Here is a 22175-nt window from a genome sequence, read left to right on the forward strand (position 1 = left end):
AAAATAGGCAAGGATAGCCCGAGGCAACCCCAAACTTATAGGGTCTACAGAGCAATAGCAATAAGATATTCTGAGCTACGTTGGACCAGGGAGTATTACACTTCTCATATGGCAGGATTCTTATTATTTTATTTTATATTTCATAACATTATCAGGTCCATGAAATTAGCTCCCTTTAGTAAAGTGCTTTTGTGTTGCTTGTTCTGACAATGCTTTGTGCTGATCAGAATATTAACAGAAATGTGTGAAATGTAATATTCCTTATATCAAGGAACAAGTTAGTTTCTATTTGTTCAATAAAACCCATAGTCTGTTTTACTCAAGAACCTAAAATTCAGTTGAGTGTAAAGAAATGGCAATTACTCATGAAACCTCAGGAGGCATTTTTCATGAGCGGTTGATGTGACATTTATTGGGATATTATAATGTGAAAAAATGTTTCATGAAATGCAAGTAAATATATTTTGCATTAAATTGAATTGTTGTTAAGTGTGTAGTTTATGTTCTTGTGTGACAGTTTTACATTTTGTTTATATTCACTTATGATTCATTTGAAAAAGCTTTTCTGGAGTTTGATTCATTTGCAACCAAATATCAGTTCTTATGGTACATCATTAAAATTCTGTATTGGTGATAGAAGTGTTTTTCAGAAAAAAAGATAATTTCCATTAATATTTAAAAGTAAGTATTCCTTAATTTATCCTGATAATGACAGAAACTTATATGGGAAGATTGAGTCAGCACTTTATAAATTTAAATGTTCTATCCTAGGGCATTCTTTTTTTTCTAGTATTTTTAAGCAAAACAAAATTAACAGATTTTGTAAGAGCCAAATTGAACAACTTTCCCTATTAAATATGTAATCTTGGTTCAATTAGTTGCTATTTTGAAGAACTATAGACCATAAAATGGCAGAATCTTAGAGTTTGAAGATATCTTAAAAATTATCCACCGTCCTCTGAGGCCAGAATCCCTTAATAATCCATCTGGCTTATAACACTCTACACTGGGAATTAATATATTCAAAGGTAGAGAGTTTACTGCTTTCATAAGCAGTTAATGATATCTTTGGATAGGTCTAATTTTTAGAAAGTTCTTTCGACATTGAGCCAAATATTTTCTAACAATATCAAATATGTCTACATGACAATACTTTGAAAATTTAAGGTCATTTTTCATGCCCCTCCTCTTCACAAATTTTTAATATGCTATAATCCATCTTCAAGGATCTCTGAAATTATTGTGTTATTGTTGTACATCTACACAGAGTAAAGGGTATGGTCTTCCAGACTGTTATGATCTTCCAGTCTGCCCAAGATTTTATAGCTTAACTACAAGGAGTTAGGGGCCAACTACAAAGTTAAAGGGAAAAATCCACACAAGACCACCCTTTCTTCTGAAAGTTCAGGTTTCTCAAACCTACCTTCAGGTTTGATAATTCACTAGAGCAACTCACAGAAATAAATATCTACTCTACTTACAGTTTCAGTTATTACAGGGACATGGTACTGATAATCAGCCAAAAGAAGAGCACACGCGGAGACTGGGAGGGTTCCACGTGGAAGCTTCCATTGTCCTTAGAATGTGTTTCCCTTCTAAGTAATGATGTGTGACAACACACATGATATATTGCCAACAGGAGAAGCTCATGTGAGCTTCAACGTCTAGTTTTTATTGGGGCTTTATTATATATGCATGATTGATTGATTGATTTACCAGATTGTCCAAAAGGTCCACCATGAATAATAGATACTCCTGACACTTGGGAATTTCCAAGGTTTCAGAGGTTACCTCCCAGGAGCCGGGTATAAAGGTCAGACCTCTCTTTAGGTAAGGCCATATCCTTATCATGCGGTATTATTTACTATTTTCTTGGAGAAAAGACTTCAGTTCCTTAATCTTACATAAAATATAGTTTTAGGGCTTCCCTGGTGGCGCAGTGGTTGAGAGTCCGCCTGCCGATGCAGGGGACACGGGTTCGTGCCCCGGTCCAGGAAGATCCCACATGCCGCGGAGCGGCTGGGCCCGTGGGCCATGGCCGCTGAGCCTGAGCATCCGGAGCCTGTGCTCCACAACGGGAGAGGCCACAACAGTGAGAGGCCCGCGTACTGCAAAAAAAAAAAAAAAAAAAAAAAAAAAAATATATATATATATATATATATATATATATATATATAGTTTTAGGAGCTCAACATATCTTGGTTGCATTTCTCTAGATAATCTCTAATTTATTTATGTCTTCCTTGGGGTCTCAGAAACTTTGGGTAACACTGGTAACAAAATATATACCTCATATCACTCCAAAAGCCTCCAAAGGTCTCCAAACCCATCTCTCTATGTTGAAGTATTTGGTCCCTACTGTAAAGTGTGAAATAATACTTTGGACTTGAGGGTTCTGCAGACAGGAGAATCCTGACATTTAGCAGCCATTAGACCTTGTAAAAGTTATGTGTGCTTTCTGAGCTTCCATTTCTTCACAGATACAAAGTTAATAAAAATCTTTAATGTATCATAGGAGCTTAAGAACTATTAGTTCTCTTCTAGAAAAATTACTGTGTGGTGTGAATTTGTGTTTGAGAGGTATCTTATACAATGTTTGCCTACTACATATTTTATACTAGATATATGCATACATTATTAAAACAAAACAGAATTCATTCAATTCATCAAATATTTATCTAAGTCCAGCCGAGAAGTGTAAAGCTTTATGCTAGTGACAAAGAGAAAAAAAGATAGTTTCTGCCTTCCTGGAGAGAGAACATTTTCATAAATATCTGATATAAGTAGATTGGCAAAGGTGTTGAATTAAGGGACATATCTCCTGCAATAATGGAAGTATTAGAGAGAAAGAAATTCTGATTGTAGTTATTAGAGAATGCGTCTCTAAGAAGGTGATATGTCATGGAAGGCCCAGAGCATTAGGAGGGCTTTGACAGCATTTTCTGGAATAGTGAATACCATTTTTCAGAATTTCTGAATAAAATTTACTTCGTAGAAAAGTGAATTTTATGCTTGCTTCAGCAGCACATATGCTAAAAAAGAGAAAAAAAGAAAAGTGAATTTTGAGGCAAGATGTAAATAAATTTATCATGAATATAGGGACAAAATATAAATAAAATAATCTTACATCAGAAATGAGTTCTCTAAAATAAGTGGCAATCTTAGAAAAAATTTAGCTGAAATATTAATCTTTGTATTAAAAATATGTTATTGATCTTTTTGGAATGTCAACAGATTGCTTCTGTACTTTGTACTTTTAAAACTCAGAAGACTTTACCCTATTTCTGAAATTCATTCTGAAATTTATTAAGTCAGTTTTTGAATTCAAGGAAAATGTAGATTTTACCTGAGGCAGGCAGTTTATTTGAGAACTGTGAGAGAGTTAAGCATCATCAAACAATTCATTCAGCAAATATTCACTCTATGTATTCTGTGTGCCAGGCACTGTTCCAGGTTCTGTGGAAAACTGACAACAAACAAGTAAGTACATAGAATGTCAGATGGTATAAGAAGCATCAAGAAAATTAAAGCCATGGAATGGGTGATAGTTTTGGAGAAGAGTGGGATTTGCTCTTTTATAAGTCAGGAAAGACCTTTTGACAGAGGTCTGAGCAGAGACAGTGTGGAAGCAAGTCAAAGTGTTCTCCTGGGGTGAGGGTTCCACGCAGAAAAACAGCAAGAGCAAGGCGAGGTCAGAGCATGCGTGGAATTTCCCAGGAACAGCAAGGGCTCCAGCATGGCTGAGGAGAATGAGAGAGGGAGAAAGCAATGGAGGTGGCTGTAACATCGGGCTTTGTAGACCATTGCAAAGACTCTGGATTTTATTACAAGTGCTATCTGCATAACCTGAACCATGCCTACCTCTTAAACCTTGTATTCATTTCTTATCTTTGTATTCCCTACACCTGTGCTGTCCAATATGGTAGCCACTAACCACATGTAGCTACTGAGCATTTGGAATGTGGCCAGTTTAAATGGACAGTATGAAAAAAGTAAAATATCTCACAAATTTTTATATTGTTTAATAGGTTGAAATGAAAATATTTTGGATATATTGGCTTAAATAAAATAAACTTAATCTGTGTCTTTTAATTAACATTTTTATTTTGAGATAATTCTAGATTTCATGCAGTTGAAGAAACAATACAGAGAAATCCTGTGTTCCCTTTACTCACTTTTACCCAATGGTGACATCTTGCAAATCTATTGTCACCATATCTATTGACAGTGATACATCTTATTCAGATGTCCTTAATTTTAATTGTATTTATGTGTGTGTGTGAGTTTAGTTCTATGCAATTTTATCACATTTGTAAATACATGTTTCCACCACCACATCGAGGTTCAGAACAGTTCCTTCATCTCAAAGATTCTTTGTGTTGTGCTTTCATAACCACAACTACCCCATTCCTGTGCTCCATCCCCCACCCCCCGGCCCTAACCTCTAGCAACCACTAGTTTGTTCTCCATTTCTGTAATTTTGGCGTGTCAAGAGTGTTAAGTAAATGGAATCCTACAAGATATTTATTTTGGGAATTGTTTTTATTCCCTTAGAATAATTATCTGAAGGTTGATCCAAATTGTTACATACATCAATAGTTCAACCCTCTTTATTGCCAAGTAGCATTCCATGGCATAGAGGTACCACACTTTGTTTAACTACTCACCCTTTGAGGCACGCTTAGATTGGTTCTAGTCTTTGCTATTATAAATAAAGCTGCCATAAACATTCCTGTGAATGTTTTTGTGTTAATGTACGTTGTAATTTATCTAGGGTAAATGCTTGAGTCCATCAGTCATATGGTATTTACATATTTAGATTTATGAGAAGCTGTCAAATCATTTTCCCAGAGTACTGTACCAACCTCTTTTTACTTTTTGTTAACATGGCTGCTAGAAAATTATCGTATGTATGTGGCTCACATTTCTGTTGAACAGTGCTGCTGTGGTTCATCCTATATGCATTTCTTTCTCTCTGGAGTGTGTTTTCATCATCCCTTCACAAATGCACATGAAATTCTATCGTATAGTAGTTAAGAGCAGAATCTAAGACCAGATGGTCTGTGTTTGTATTTTGCACCAAACCCTTACTGACTCTATGATTTAAGATATTTAGTACCTTTCTTTCCTCTGTTCATTTGTGAATGGGATGACTGCAGTAGTACTGATTTCATTGGGTTGGTGTAGGATTGAGTGCATTAACGCATGTGAAGTTATTTTCCAATGATACCTTTATGACCCGCTGTCCAAGAGCAGATTTAAATACTAATATAGACTTCCACTGCAGTCAACATCCTCATTAAAATTGTAACTATATGATTATTTCATATCTTTCTCCATTACTATAAGGGAAGTGGCACTGTCTGATTCAGTGCTGTATCCTCAGAGTTAGCATAGAACTGGCCAAGAGAGGGCAGTTAATGTAACATTGTCGAATAAATGAGTGAATGAATGAATGAATGAATGAATTTCCTTCAATGTAAACATTTAAGTAACTCATTTAAGTAACTCATGAGTTACTTAAAATATTTTATTTCATCTTAATATTTTTTAAAGTCATATTATATTATTCATGTTTCTCTGATTGAGAAGTCTTGGTCTCTATTTTAAGTTATATGAATAGTTTTTTCATGTGGATCCTCTATATTGTAGAATAAAAACTGTTCTGGGGTAGTGATAGAATTCGATGGTAAACATATTAAGACTCATATGTATACTATAATACTCTTTGATTGGTAATTTTGGTTAAATTGTTCAGTTTAAGTAATCATTCCATTGTTATGCTGGGATTCCCTGAAGGTTGATGGAATTCATGTTACTTAACTGCTTTCTTTGGCATTATGGGCCTTATGAACACTGATTCCCCTGAAGCATCAGTAGATGACATTGAGGTAGAAGTCCCTCTTTACACTTCTGTAGATAATTTTATCTCAATATTTCAATTATTTAAGGCCTTAAATATGTAAGTTCCATGACATTCTTAGGAAAGTCAGAGAAAACCATGGCTTAACATAGATGATTTTCATTACCTGCTCTCTGTTTAACCCAAACTCTGTACTAACTACCAAGAGCACATGCTTTTTTCATACACACACACACACACACACACACACACACACATTCACACACACTCACACAAATACAGTTTATCAGTGATCCACCTTTATCTTCTCACCTACCAAGGGAGGTTACTATAGTAGAATGAACACTGACTTATGGTCACTTTGATCTACGGTGAGTGAGGCTCTTGTTATTTAAAAGACCAGTTAACATGTTTGAAAAGACCAATTGATGTGTTTCATCCTTCATTTCATTTGCTAAGTAATGGGGATATGATGAGATCTACCAAGATCTCACTGCAGTGATAATTAAATACAAGGGTCCATCTATAGATCATGGACATATACATACATGTATGTTTCCTCCGATTTTACCATCTGCCCTCAAAGACAGCTCTCATTAGACCAATGTCACACCTTAGCATGCTGAGTATCAGAAATGCACTTAACTTCAGTTACATGATAAGGCTTTGCCATGAAATTATGATCCTTAACTCTAAACTAATCAGGAGAGAAATAAAATATCCCTTCTTCCCATCTAAATATTTGAGCTCAGATTTTTATTGAAGCATATCCAGGTGTAAAAGAAAGATTATGATGGTATTTGTTTCCTGGTTTAATGATTCTTGATGCTGAGTTGATTAAAATAATGCAAAATAACAAAATTTGCTAATATTTATTGAGTGTTTACTTTGTGATTAGAACTATATTAAATAATTTACCAGATTATTTTTATTGAGATATAATTAACATATAACATCGTAAATGTAAGTTTAAGGTGTACAACATGTTGATTTAGTACATTTATATATTGCTATATGCTTTCCACCATAGCATTAGCTAACACCTCCAATGTGTCCCATGATCAGCATTTCTTTTTTGTGGTGAGAACATTTAAGATCTAGTTTCTTAAAAAAAAAAAAAAAAAAAAGATCTAGTTTCTTAGCAACTTTGAAGTATATAATACAGTATTGTCAATATAACAACACAAGTAGTTACTATAATCATTCCTATTTTACACTTGGGCACACAGCCTAAGAGAGATTAAATTAGTGGCTCAAGGTCAGAGTGCTAGTAATTATTAAAGCTAGGATATGATTCTGTGTAATGTGAGGGTTCAAGCCTTTAACAGCAATGCATGTTGCCTCTTATTTCAATAATTTAAGTTGGTCATTTGGGTTAATAACAGAGAAAGTGATGCTCCCTTTGTTTTCATGTGCCTTATATTTTTCAACATATTTCATTTACATGCAGTGTGGTAAAATAAAATCAGGTTCTCTTTCTCCTATGCCTTTACATTTATCATGTTCCCATAGCCTTTATAAATAAAATAAAAAATAAGAACAACAAGCCCTTGCCCAAAGTGAGTAAAAATTCTAGCTTCTCCCATCTTCTTATTGCAGCCCAAAGACTTTGACATCATAAATATCTATATGCCAACAATATTGAATTTTCATCATCAGGTAACTCCAGTGTTACAGACATGAAAGTGTAACACCATATCTTTTTACAATCACTCCTGCCACATTTTAATAGATCTATAGTTACCGTCTGGAATAATATTAAATGGATTATTTTTTCTCCTTAAAATATTAAATCCTTATTTAAAGTTGACCATTTGTTTACATAGTACACAGGAGTCTATGTTTGGAATTTGTTAGCCTTCTCTCTACTGTACATGTGCTCCACACAGCTATTTTTATGTGAAAATTGTTGCTTTATAGGACCACGTTCCCTTTATGTTGCTATTTTATTATTGCTATTCCCTTTAATTGAAATGCTCCTATTGTGTAACCAGGAAGAGTTCCTTCACCCGGGAACATTTGCTTCAAATAATATAGAAATGTTTGTTTGTTTGTTTCTTTCTTTCTTTATTATTGTCATTTTCCTAAAATATCAACTTTGACTAATAATTATATACAGGCTTTGTTCTTATCTGGGTGTCAACAGTAATTGGAATCCATATCCATATCCTACCTTGCAATCATGCTGCAAAAGGCCCAATAAATTCCCGCTGAGCGTGTTACTTGTTAAATTTAGTGCATTACTTTCAGGGTAATGAATAAAAGCAGTGGGCCGTTACCTTCTGGCTGGCTGAGGAAGGCTGGAACAGCCAGACTCCCCTGAGGCTTTGAGCCAGCTTAAAACGGTGACAGGCAGAATCAAGGGAGTCCCAGAGCATCACAGTTCAGTTTGTCTCCCTTAATTTCCTCTTCTGTAGAGACTCAGAAGGCTGTAGGAAGGTGAGGTCGTCTTAGCCGTTAATTCACCACACGTTCCTAAGACGCTGCATGCTCTGGTTTCATTAAAAAGAAAATACAGTTTATATAGTTACCTTTTTACCTTCAGCAGAGAGATGAAAATACCATTGAACATATATTAGTAGCTACGCCTCCATGCAGTTTACTTTGTGTATCTACATATGTCTTCTGTGTATTCATTTTTGTATGTTAAATATGTCCATAGGTTTTTTGTTTTGTTTTGTTTTGTTGCGGTACGCGGACCTCTCACTGTTGTGGCCTCTCCCGTTGCGGAGAACAGGCTCCGGATGCGCAGGCTCAGCGGCCATGGCTCACGGGCCCAGCCGCTCCGCAGCATGTGGGATCATCCTGGACCTGGGCACGAACCCGTGTCCCCTGCATCAGCAGGAGGACTCTCAACCACTGCACCACCAGGGAAGCCCGCCCATAGGTATTTTAATATGAGTGAATAACCAATTAAGCAAGCTCCATAGAGATAATGTACTTATTTCCATCTCATATTTATTGAACATACATAAGCAGGTACTGAAAAAATGACTACCACATTCTTAAGCCAACATGTAGCTCTTTCTTAATAGATATATTCTTCATATGAAAAAATTCTTTCTTAAACTATAATATCATAAAATTTAACATATACTGTAAATGCACAAATGCAAGGATGTTAGAGCAATGTGCTCTATGTTCTCAGTAAAATTTTCTTTTTTAATAACTGAAAGCCAGTCTTCATTCTTCCAGCAAATAATTGTTATACACTATGTTTTATGCCAAAGCCAGGTGACTCCCTTAGTCTTTTGAATTATTCTGAATGTTAATATCCATCTAGAAACAACTAAATTCTCAAAGAAAGGAGGAAAAAATAATTTGTATGAAATGACTACTTATATTATTCTTGAATGTCTTGGAAATTTTAGTGTAAGTGTCCTTTGCTATCCATGGTAGACATCTGGTTCCAAATAACATGGTGTATCTCATTAGAGAGATATTAGATCTAATTATGCAACATATAAGTGAGATCATTACAGCAACATTATCTCAGTGAGGGAAGTAAGCACATGTGAAACCTAACACTCTGCTGCTTGAAAGAATTTTTGAAAGCAAATTTAAGGAATTAATGTACATTAAGAGATGTTGAAAACCAGTCATGAATCTTTGACATGTAATGGAAAAATATAATAGAATGATAGGTACCCCGATTAATTCTCCTGGAGATAAAAACAAATATCTTGGGCAAATACTATACTTTACTACAAATTATTTTCTAAACAAGATAAAACGAAAAGGTGATAGAGGAGATATAGCTTTTGTTATTTTGTTTATTCTATTGCCTTTTTTTTTTTTACACTTCTACTGTTTTAGAGATCCTCAAACTTTAGAGTGTAACAGAATCACAGAGAAGGAGTGTTAAAACAGACTTTGGCCCCGTCCTCAGAGTTTCTGATTCAGTTTGGCTGGGCGGAGTCTGAGAATTTGCATTTCTAAAATTCCCAAGGATGCCGATGCTGCTCGTCCAGGGGTCCCATTTGAGAACCACTGGACTATATGAAAATCACTATAGAAGGCATTTAATTCACATTATCTTCTTGATTATTTTTCAGTAAGATGAGAGTCCAAGGATCTTATACTCTGCTCAATATTTTTCAATCAAGCTGTATATCTTGGGAAATACAGACTCTATTACAAAGAAAACATTCTTAGAATATAATTAAGGCTGCTGTCTGACAAGTGCATTGGGCATATTTTTAAAATAAATTTATATATTTATTTATTTTTGGCTGCATTGGGTCTTCATTGCTGCGTGCAGGCTTTCTTTTTAGTTTCAGTGAGTGGGGGCTACTCTTCGTTGTGGTGTGCAGGCTTCTCATTACAGTGGCTTCTTTGGTTGCAGAGCACGGGCTCTAGGCGCGCAGGCTTCAGTAGTTGTGGCTCGTGGGCTTCCGTACTTGTGTCTCGTGGGCTCTAGAGCGCAGGCTCAGTAGTTGTGGAGCTCAGGCTTAGTTGCTCCGCGGCATGTGGGATCTTCCCAGACCAGGGCTCGAACCTGTGTCCCCTGCTTTGATAGGTGGATTCTCAACCACTGTGCCACCAGGGAAGCGCTAACAACATATTTCTAAACAATGACACAATCAAAAACATGAATAGATATTACCTAGCAGTGAATAGACCAAAAATAATGAGAAGTTATAGCTCCATGAAGCTAATTTAACTCACTCTTATCTGTAGATGTTTTCACTTTCCTAAGATATTGGAGTATGTTAACTATTAAATTGATCAATTCTAATGTACAGCATGGTGACTATAGTTAATAATACTGTGTCATATACTTGATTTACTAAGAGTGTAGATCTTAACTGTTCTCATTACACACAAAAAAACTGGTAAGTATATGAGGTGATAAATGTGTTAATTAACCTGATAGTTATAATTTCTCAAGGTATATGTATATCAAATCATCACATTGTACACTTTACATATTTACAGTTTTATTTGTCAATTATACCTCAATGAAGCTGGAAGAAAAAATAACAAATAAATTGATTGATGCTGTCAAACAAATTTTAGATTTAAAAAAGTAACAATAAAATAAAAATTGTCATCATATATAAAACAGCTAATTGGCTCTTTCCCTTGTAAAGTAGTGCTAACTATAGCTTGAACAGTTCTGCTAAAATATTACCTAACAATGTGTTTAGGAAGATGTGTATATAAAATACCACCAAAAGTTTGCATGGATTTTGTTTCTATTTGTTTGTTTTTTTCTGTTTCTTATCTCAAGTCAAGCATTATATTAGTTATGGTAACAATGTTCAAAAGACATTTCCAGAGGGACTATTTCCTTGATGCTACTCAGGCAGCCTTCAAAATAAAATAATCTGGTCCATATTCTGAGCTCAAATATCTGAGCTTTATAAAATTAGGAAACATCTATGTGGTAATCTGCCTAAAAATAAAGGAAAAGATTGTAGGACCTCAATGTCAGGCCAGTAACTTCGTTGTTTTTTGTTTGTTTGTTTGTTTGTTTTGTGGAATAGAGCCCAAACCAAATTTTGAAACAAAACTCTTAATTTTTAAAAAGTGGGTTATAGTCTGTTTTTCCATGTTGGCTTTAACTGAGCTGTCTGATCAACTCTGAGGAACCCTTTTGTTGTCTCCCCTCTTACCCCAAAACGCAGCTGGACTCTCCATTCATCTGCATGTTAAAAATGATGTAACAGTTATTATTGCAATGATACAAGTGGGTTTTTTTTTTATCATTTTGATGTGATTATCCTATTCCAGAACAAAGTTCTGTCTCCCAGTATCACTTTTTTTTTTTTTTTTTTCGGTACGCGGGACTCTCACTGTTGTGGCCTCTCCCATTGCGGAGCACAGGCTCCGGACGCGCAGGCTCAGCGGCCATAGCTCACGGGCCCAGCCGCTCCATGGCATGTGGGATCTTCCTGGACCAGGGCACGAACCTGTGTCCCCTGCATCGGCAGGGGGACTCTCAACCACTGCGCCACCAGGGAAGCCCCCCAGTATCACTTTTAAGTGTCCAAAAAACTTGGGTTGTGTTATATCCACAGGCAAAACTGGACTGAGTGTTCAGATTCCATTAAGTCTCCTATATTCTTATTCTTGGTTGCATTCTGTAGTCACATGAGAAGCTTTAGAAAATACTGACAGCTGGGTCTCAACCAAAGTGATTTGGATTTAATTGATCTGGTGAGTAGCTAGGTCATTAAGATCTTTTAAGAATCTCCCCATGTTATTACAATGTGTAGCCAAGTTTGAGACCAATGTTTACTTACAGGTGAATCCATTAAAAGGGCTAATGACAATGAAGTTAGTGTAGGCACCTCACATTCCAAGGGTCTGAGCACAGGGGAAATAGTAAAGTGTTCATCCCATTTGTATGGATTTGTGTGTTGCCTGTGTTTTTGACCATGGCAGAGATGGGGTTATCAAGGTGGAATCCACTCTATGGAATTACCATAATCTTGGTGGTAACATGTTTCTGGTAACATGCACTTACAGAAGCAATGTTTATTATGTGGGTTTAAATTTTACTTGGTTGGGTTCTTATCTTCTCTCTCCTGTTCTACTGTGTTAGTTCCTTAAACAGAATTCCTGAGAGCACATGATGTTCCAGTCGTTGTGCAGGGATAAGAATATAGCAGTGAAGGAATATAAAGGTAAGATTATACAATTGTTGGTAATATGCTTTTCAGAAAACTGAGTGAAAATGTGAAAACCATTGGCAGAATAAAGTACTTAAATGTTTTTTCAAATTAAACAACAACGAGTTGGTATTAAAATATAGATTATATTGACAAAAATTAGAAAGATATATGTGGACATGGGAGTGGAAGGAAGAGTGGGAGGATTATAAAAGGGAACATGTAGCAAGATTTTCATCTTAGCAGGGAGTAGCCAACTATTTTGCTTCATTCTTGGCTTTGATAATGACACAAGTATAAGGTATAAAGAATGTATGTGGGCATTTTAAGGGAAATATAAAATAATGTAAAATATAAACATGATGTGTAACTACCAAATCACTACAGACGAATTGCATCATTTATTTTTTTTTAAAGATTTTTTTGATGTGGACCATTTTAAAGTCTTTATTGAATTTGTTACAATGTTTTTTTCTGTTTTTTGTTTTGGTCTTTTGGTGGCGAGGCATGTGGAATCTTAGCTCCCTGACCAGGGATTGAACATGCACCCCTTGCATTGGAAGGGGAAGTCTTAACCACTGGACTGCCAGGGAAGTCCCAAATTGCATCATTTAAATAACTAAAATTAAGGAAATAAAAGGGAAAGTTAATAACTGATATCTATAAATACCTCTACCCTACAAACAGAAACTACACTATTTTTTTCAAGCATTTGTGCTTTATTTACCAAAATAGGTCAGTATTATTCAAGAACAAATAAATGATAAAGAAGAGAAATTGAAGAAATAACATATGGTCACAATTATACAGTGCTAAAGGATAAAACTACCCTCCCAAATACAAAAAACAAACAATAAAACAAAAACAACATTAAATAAACACACCATTTGCCTAAGTAACTGTTGGGACAAATTGAAAAATAAAATCGTAGCTGTAGACATTAGAGATCTACTAACATTATAGCACAATGTTTCAACAGAGGTGTATTACCAAAGCTGTTCTAAGTGACAGATTCATAAGCTTTAGCCTTTCTATATTAAAAATAAATGTAAATGAATCAAATATTTACCTAAAGAACTTAAGTAGACTGCAATAAACCAAAGAGAAAAAGGTTAGGAACAGAAGCAACACAAATATAATTGAATTAGAGAAATGTAAAATCAACAACTGAATTAGAACTAAATCTATTTTTCTAAGGAAAAATCCATTTAATTTTATGCAAAGAGTAAAGAGAAAAAATAATAAATTAGAAATGAGAAAGAGAATACAAAAATAGGAAATGAAAAAAAATGTAGAGGGTAATCTTGTTCAAGAAGGTAATTGTAATTTTCTTGATGAAATACTAGCAAATATAATTTTCACAGAGTATTAAAATAATACCCAATAATCCATCAATACTTCCATTTACCTTACCATATATAGATGATTTAATGACTAATTTATAATATTGGTCATATAACAACAGTATGTTGCTCCATATATTCAAGTTTTCTTATAGGACCCATAAATACATTCTAAGTGTATTTCTTACAATTGTATATTTTTGTGCAAATTTGAATCAGAATTTTTTCCATTATATTTTCACCTGGTTATCGCTGGACTAGAAGAGTCACAAAATTCCATACACACAACAATTTGGATGTAAAGAGAAAATATAGCACCCATAATCTAATCTTTCTCTCAAATAAACATCCAAAATTTGTCAGTAAAACAAAGTGCTCAATCTCTTTAAATCTACTTTGATCTGCTATGTTAGAAAATGCTCAGTCTCTCAGTAATGTATTTCCCCCTCCCCAGGATCTCTTCCTAAATGCCGCTTGGGAATTGCAAGCCCATTAAATTTCTAGTTCTGCTACTTAGCAGAATATGGATTCCAGTTTCAGCTCAGATAAAAGGACATATTAAAAAAAGTCAACATTTTTTATCAATATCATTAAATTTTGTGGAGGGTTTTTGAAACTTCTTTATTTATATACTTTTGCTTCATTTTATGTAATTTTTATAAAATACCTCTTTTTAATTTTTTTACTTTTAGCAGATATGATACATCTTTGAGAAATATCAATAATTACTAGAGACCTGCATTTTACTCTCTACTGCATTTTCTTTTCCTATCATCACTCCTTGGATTTCAGCATTACTGGCCTTGGGACAGCCTCTTCCCCACAAACACTGTCCCCTACCCCCACTCCCAATTGTTGTGGCTCATCCTGTTTATTGATGTGGTGATGGCAGAGCTGACTTACAAGATCTTTGTAGACTGGACATTAGGACACAGGCCTGTACCATGAGAGCAGCAAAGTGGTATCTCAAGCCTCATTCACAAAGGTGGATCTAGTCCAAGTCCTTCCCGATTTCATGCTCATTTACAACTCACTTTTCTTATTGTAACAGCCCATGTCCTATAACAGACAACAAGAACCATTAGCGAGCATTAAGAGTGACACATTTCCACTGTTTGTCTTCCAGGATCTCATTCTGTGAACTTTACATAGACTGGGATACCTAGCACTTGTGAACTTACACTTGAAGAGGATCAGTCTATATCATCATTTCTCCAATTTCTTAGCACCAAGTATTTTTTTCATTCACAAATGCCCAACCTGGGACATCTAATAGAAACTGATATGTCAAAGATGAAATGAGTATCATAGAGGAAAATAAAGAAGGCCAACTCTAAATATATTTAATCATAAAAATAATTTGGAAAATAGTCTAAAATAAATGGGAATGTAAGTATTTCACACCAGTGAGGGTAGGTGTGAAATACCAATTCAAAGCACACTTTCACCCTTGAGGCAAGCTGTAATTTCTTCTTTAATTGGGAACTTACTATATATCAGGTGTTGTGCTTAAGAAATTTGTGTATGTAATCACATTTAATCTTTCCAATGCCCATGTCAGGTAGGCTCTATTATTATCCTTCATTTTTTAGATAAAGGGAGATAAAATTTGGAGAGATTAAGAAATTGGTCCTCCACAATACAGATAATAAACAACAGAATCTTGATTCGGACTCTAATTTTGTACCTGATTTTACGTTCTTAAGCACAATGTTGTAATGTTGTTATGAGCTACTTTTACTGATTGCAAAGGATTGAACTCCAACTTATAGTTTATAAAAAAGTAGAAATCATAGAAAGGAGCCTGAGGGGTTTCATAGAAACCAAAGACAGGAATGAAGCTGGGCCTCAAGAACATCAGAAACCAGGCCGTAAACACTGTCCAAACTTGGTTTCCACCCACCTCTACTCTCACTGCATCACCCTATCCCATCAACCCCTACTTGCTCCCTCCCTGGCTCCTCCCCCTACCATCTACCCACCCCTCGCCTCTCACTGGCTTACTGTCTTTGGTTCATAGTGAGGAGAGACAGGCAATAAATAAATTAAAATTATAAATATCTGAGGCAAGTACATATATTAAATAAATATATAAGTCAATGGTGCTAAGTTAAAACAAGGTAATATATACAGCGAGTGATGGGATGGAGTTCAACATCAGAGGATACTTCTCTGAGATGACTTTTGAGTAGAGACTCAAATGACAAGAAGAAACCAACCATCAAAAAATCAAGGAAGATCATTCCAGGAGGAGAAGATGAAAGGTACGAAAGCAATGAGCTGATACTATTAGTCAGCCAGGATGGCTAGAAATCAGTAAGTAAATGGGAGAAAGATAGGGGATAAGTTAAGAGTCAGAGAAGAAGACAGGGACTAAAAATCTGTATAGGAGACATTTGAAAGTTATTCAAAGTGGAAAAAGTTATAGCCATAGGGAGGATGCTTTCATTTGCCCAAGTTGGGTCTGATCCCTTGGGTTATATTTTAATTTGGCTGCTGTTGCTGCAGCCAGAGGGCTGTAAAAGGAGGATGGATATTTCCCGGTGGGAGCTGTGGTTCTGGGCAGATAAAGCAATGAACAATTCTGTCCTCTTCACAGTTCTGTTCAAGAACCGCTGTTATAAATTCCTTTAACAGTTCCCATATATTGTCAAGCACTACCAGCCACGATTCCTTCAAAGCCAGCTTTATATAGGTTATATTTCATACCAGTTTTAAACATTTTAGGTTTTCTGATTTTTCCATATAATTTTAAGGCTTTTTGAAGGAGCCAGTTCACTGGAATATCATCCAATGTTGGAAAATTATCTTTTTTAATGCTGATTTGTTGATTGATTACCTCTTGGCTAGTATGTACTTAAATACTGTCTATTGATCTAGGCATTGGCTTCCAGTTCAGTTTCACTGGGTGTTGTTTTTTTTTTCAACATCTTTATTGGAGTCTAATTGCTTTACATTGGTGTGTTAGTTTCTGCTTTATAACAAAGTGAATCAGCTATACATATACATATACCCCATATCTCCTCCCTCTTGTGTCTCCCTCCCACCCTCCTGATCCCACCCCTCTAGGTGGTCACAAAGCACTGAGCTGACCTCCCTGTGCTATGTGGCTGCTTCCCACTAGCTATCTATTTTACATTTGGTAGTATACATAAGTCCATGCCACTCTCACTTCGTCCCAGCTTATCCTTCCCCCTCCCTGTGTCCTCAAGTCCATTCTCTACACCTGTGTCTTTATTCCTGTCCTCCCCTAGGTTCTTCAGAACAATTTATTTACATTCCATATATATGTGTTAGCATACGGTATTTGTTTTTCTCTTTCTGACTTACTTCATTCTGTATGACAGACTCTAGGTCCATCCACCTAACTACAAATAACTCAATTTCGTTTCCTTTTATGACTGAGTAATAATCCATTGTATATATGTGCCACATCTTCTTTATCCATTCATCTGTCGATGGACACTTAGGTTGCTTCCATGTCCTGGCCATTGTAAATAGTGCTGCAATGAACATTGTGATACATGACTATTTGAATTATGGTTTTCTCAGGGTATATGCCCAGTAGTGGGATTGCTGGGTTGTATGGTAGTTCTATTTTTAGTTTTTTAAGGAACCTCCATACTGTTCTCCATAGTGACTATATCAATTTACATTCCCACTGACAGTGCAAGAGGGTACCCTTTTCTCCACACCCTCTCCAGCATTTATTGTTTGTAGATTTTTGATGATGGCCGTTCTCACAGGTGTGAAGTGATACCTCATTGTAGTTTTGATTTGCATTTCTCTAATGATTAGTGATGTTGAGCATTCTTTCATGTGTTTGTTGGCAATCTGTATATCTTCTTTGGAGAAATGTCTATTTAGGTTTTCTGCCCTTTTTTGGATTGGGTTTTTTGTTTTTATGATATGGAGCTGCATGAGCTGCAAATAAATTTTGGAGATTAATACTTTGTCAGTTGAAACGTTTGCAAATATTTTCTACCATTCTGAGGGTTGTCTTTTCATCTTGTCTATGGTTTCCTTTGCTGTGCAAAAGCTTTTAAGTTTCATTAGGTCCCATTTGTTTACTTTTGTTTTTATTTCCATTACTCTAGGAGGTGGGTCAAAAAGGATCTTGCTGTGATTTATATCATAGAGTGTCCTTCCTATGTTTTCCTCTAAGAGTTTTATAGTGTCTGGCATTACATTTAGGTTTTTAATCCTTTTTGAGTTTATTTTTGTGTATGGTGTTAGGGAGTGTTCTAATTTCATACTTTTACATGTAGCTGTCCAGTTTTCCCAGCATCAGTTATTGAAGAGGCTGTCTTTTCTCCATTGTATATTATTGCCTCCTTTATCAAAAATAAGGTGACCATACTTGCATGGGTTTATCTCTGGGCTTTCTATCCTGTTCCATTGATCTATATTTCTGTTTCTGTGCCAGTACCATACTGTCTTGATTACTGTAGCTTTGTAGTATAGTCTGAAGTCCGGGAGCCTGATTCCTCTGGCTCTGTTTTCCTTTCTCAAGGTTGCTTTGGGTATTCAGGGTCTTTTGTGTTTCTATACAAATTGTGAAATTTTTTGTTCTAGTTCTGTAAAAAATGCCATTGGTAGTTTGAAAGGGATTGCATTGAATCTGTAGATTGCTTTGGGCTAGTATAATCATTTTCACAATGTTGATGCTTCCAATCCAAGACATGGTATATCTCTCCATCTGTTTGTATCATCTTTAATTTCTATCATCAGTTTCTTATAGTTTTCTGCATACAGTTCTTTTGTCTCCTTAGGTAGATTTATTCCTAGGTATTTTGTTCTTTTTGTTGAAGTGGTAAATGGGAGTGTGTCCTTAATTTCTCTTTCAGATATTTCATCATTAGTGTATAGGAATGCAGGAGATTTCTGTGCATTAATTTTGTATACTGCAAATTTACCACATTCACTGATTATCTCTAGTGGTTTTGTGGTGGCATCTTTAGGATTCTCTATGTATAGTATCATGTCTTCTGCAGACAGTGACAGCTTTACTTCTTTTTTTCTGGTTTGGATTCCTTTTATTTATTTTTCTTCTCCGATTACTGTGGCTAAAACTTCCAAATCTATGTTGAATAATAGTGGTGAGAGTGGAAAACCTTGTCTTGTTCCTGATCTTAGAGGAAATGGTTTCAGTTTTTCACAATTGAGAATGATATTGGCTATGGGTTTGTCATATATGGCCTTTAACATGTTGAGGTAAGTTTCTTCTCTGCCTACTTTCTGGAGGGCTTTTATTGTAAGTGGGTGTTGAATTTTGTTGAAAGATTTTTCTACATCTATTGAGATGATCCTATGGTTTTTATTCTTCAATTTTTTAATATGGTTTATCACATTGATTGATTTCTGTATATTGAAGAATCCGTGCATTCCTGGGATAAACCCCACTTGATCATTGTGTATAATCCTTTTAATATGCTGTTGGATTCTGTTTGCTAGTATTTTGTTGAGGATTTTTATGTCTATGTTCATCAGTGATATTGGCCTGTAGTTTTCTTTCCCTGTGACACCTTTGTCTGGTTTTGGTATCAGGGTGATGGTGGTCTCGTAGAATGAGTTTGGGTGTGTTCCTCCCTCTGCTATATTTTGAAGAGTTTGAGAAGGATAGGTGTTAGCTCTTTTCTAAATATTTGATAGAATTCACCTGTGAAGCCATCTGGTTCTGGGCTTTCGTATGTTGGAAGATTTTTAATCAGTCTCAATTTCAGTGCTTGTGATTGGTCTGTTTATATCTTCTATTTCTTCCTGGTTCAGTCTCAGAAGGTTGTGCTTTTCTAAGCATCTGTCCATTTCTTCCAGGTTGTCCATTTTATTGACATATAATTGCTTGTAGTAATCTCTCATGATCCTTTGTATTTCTGCAGTGTCCTTTGTTACTTCTCCTTTTTCATTCCCAATTCTGTTGATTTGAGTCTTCTCCCTTTTTTTCTTGATGAGTCTGGCTAATCATTTATCAATTTTGTTTATCTTCTCAAAGAACCAGCTTTTAGTTTCATTGATCGTTGCTATTTTTTCCTTCATTTGTTTTTCTTTTATTTCTGATCTGATCTTTATAATTTCTTTCCTTCTGATAACTTTGGGTTTTTTGTTGTTCTTTCTCTAATTGCTTTAGGTGTAAGGTTAGGTTGTTTATTTGAGATGTTTCTTGTTTCTTGAGGTGAACTGTATTGCCGTAAACTTCCCTCTTAGAACTTCTTTTGCTGCATCCCATAGGTTTTGGGTCGTGTTTTCATTGTCATTTTTTTCTAGGTATTTTTTGTTTTTTCTTGATTTCTTCAGTGATCTCTTAGTTATTAAGTAGTGTATTGTTTAGCCTCCATGTGTTTGTAATTTTTACAGATTTTTTTTCCTGTAATTGATATCTAGTCTAATAGTGTGTGCTCAGAAAAGATACTCGATACGATTTCAATTTTCTTAAATTTACCAAGGCTTGATTTGTGACCCAAGATATGATCTATCCTGGAGAATGTTCCATGAGCACTTGAGAAGAAAGTGTATTCTGTTGTTTTTGGATGGAATGTCCTATAAATACCAATTAAGTCCATCTTGTTTAATATGTCATTTAAAGCTTGTGTTTCCTTATTTATTTTCATTTTGGATGATCTGTCCATTGGTGAAGGTGGGGTGTTAAAGTCTCCTACTATGATTGTGTTACTGTTGACTTACCCTTTTATGGCTGTTAGCATTTGTGTTATGTATTGAGGTGGTCCAATGTTGGGTTCATAAATATTTAAAATTCTTATATCTTCTTCTTGGATTGCTCCCTTGATCATTATGTAGTGCCCTTCTTTGTCTCTTGTAATAGTCTTTACTTTAGAGTCTATTTTGTGTGATATAAAAAATTGCTACTCCAGCTTTCTTTTGATTTCCATTTGCATGGAATATATTTTTCATCCCTTCACTTTTAGTCTGTATGTGTCCCTAGGTCTGAAGTGGGTCTCTTGTAGACAGCATTTATACGGGTCTTGTTTTTGTATCCATTCAGCCAGTCTATGTCTTTTGGTTGGAGCATTTAATCCATTTACATTTAAGATAGTTATCAATATGTATGTTCCTATACCTTTTTCTTAATTGTTTTGAGTTTGTTATTGTAGGTCTTTTCCTTCTCTTGTGTTTCCTACCTAGAGAAGTTTCTTTAGCATTTGTTGTAAAGCTAGTTTGGTGGTGCTGAATTCTCTTAGCTTTTGCTTGTCTGTAAAGATTTTAATTTCTGCATCAAATCTGAATGAGATCATTGCTTGGTAGAGTAATCTTGGTTGTAGATTTTTCCCTTTCATCACTTTAAATATGTCCTGACCCTCCCTTCTGGCTTGCAGAGTTTCTGCTGAGAAATCAACTGTTAACCTTATGGGGATTCCCTTGTATGTATGTTATTTGTTGTTTTTCCCTTGCTGCTTTAATATTTTTTCTTTGTATTCTTCTTATTATTATTATTATTGTTATTTTTTTTTTGCCGTATGCGGGCCTCTCACTATTGCGGCCTCTCCCATTGTGGAGCACAGGCTCTGGACGCACAGGCTCAGTGGCCATGGCTCACAGGCCCAGCCACTCCACAGCATGCAGGATCTTCCTGGACCGGGGCACGATCCCGTGTCCCCTGCATCAGCAGGCTGACTCTCAACCACTGTGCCACTAGGGAAACCTCTGTATTTTTTTTTTTTGATAGTTTGTTTAATATATGTCTTGGCATGTTTCTCCTTGGATTAATACTTTTTGGGACTCTCTGTGCTTCCTGGACTTGATTAAGTATTTCCTTTCCCATATTAGGGAATTTTCAACTATAGTCTCCTCAAATATTTTCTCTTCTTCTTCTAGGACCCCTATAATTTGTATGTTGGTGCGTTTAATGTTGTCCCAGAGCTCTCTGAGATTGTCCTCAATTCTTTTCATTGTTTTTTCTTTATTCTGTTCTGCAGTAGTTATTTCCACTATTTTATCTTCCAGGTCACTTATCCATTCTTCTGCCTCAGTTATTCTGATATTGATTCCTTCTAGAGAATTTTTAATTTCATTTATTGTGTTGTTCATCATTGTTTGCTCTTTAGTTCTTCTACGTTTTTGTTAAACATTTATTTTATTTTCTCCATTCTATTTCCAAGATTTTGGATCATCTTTACTATCATTACTCTGGATTCTGTTTCAGGTAGACTGGCTATTTCCTCTTCATTTGTTTGGTCTGCTGAGTTTTTACCTTGCTCCTTCATCTGCTGTGTGTTTCTCTGTCTTCTCATTTTGCTTAACTTACTGTGTTTGGGGTCTCTTTTTGGCAGGCTGCAGGTTCATATTTCCTGTTGTTTTTGGTGTCTGCCCCCAGTGGCTAAGGTTTGTTCAGTGGTT

General features: G+C 35.5%; 1 long non-coding RNA gene across 1 annotated transcript in view; it reads left to right on the plus strand.

The window, feature by feature from the left end:
- The first annotated feature begins 1488 nt into the window (after nucleotides 1–1488).
- LOC125964439 (uncharacterized) overlaps nucleotides 1489–22175 on the plus strand; it is a 28138-nt gene continuing 7451 nt past the window's right edge. The window contains exons 1-2 of the long non-coding RNA XR_007477430.1: nucleotides 1489–1830; nucleotides 12414–12495. This is a non-coding gene — a long non-coding RNA (uncharacterized LOC125964439). The remainder of the gene's footprint in view (nucleotides 1831–12413; nucleotides 12496–22175) is intronic.

The sequence above is a fragment of the Orcinus orca genome, chromosome 5, assembly GCF_937001465.1.
Source record: "Orcinus orca chromosome 5, mOrcOrc1.1, whole genome shotgun sequence".
In the NCBI taxonomy this organism is placed as follows: domain Eukaryota; kingdom Metazoa; phylum Chordata; class Mammalia; order Artiodactyla; family Delphinidae; genus Orcinus; species Orcinus orca.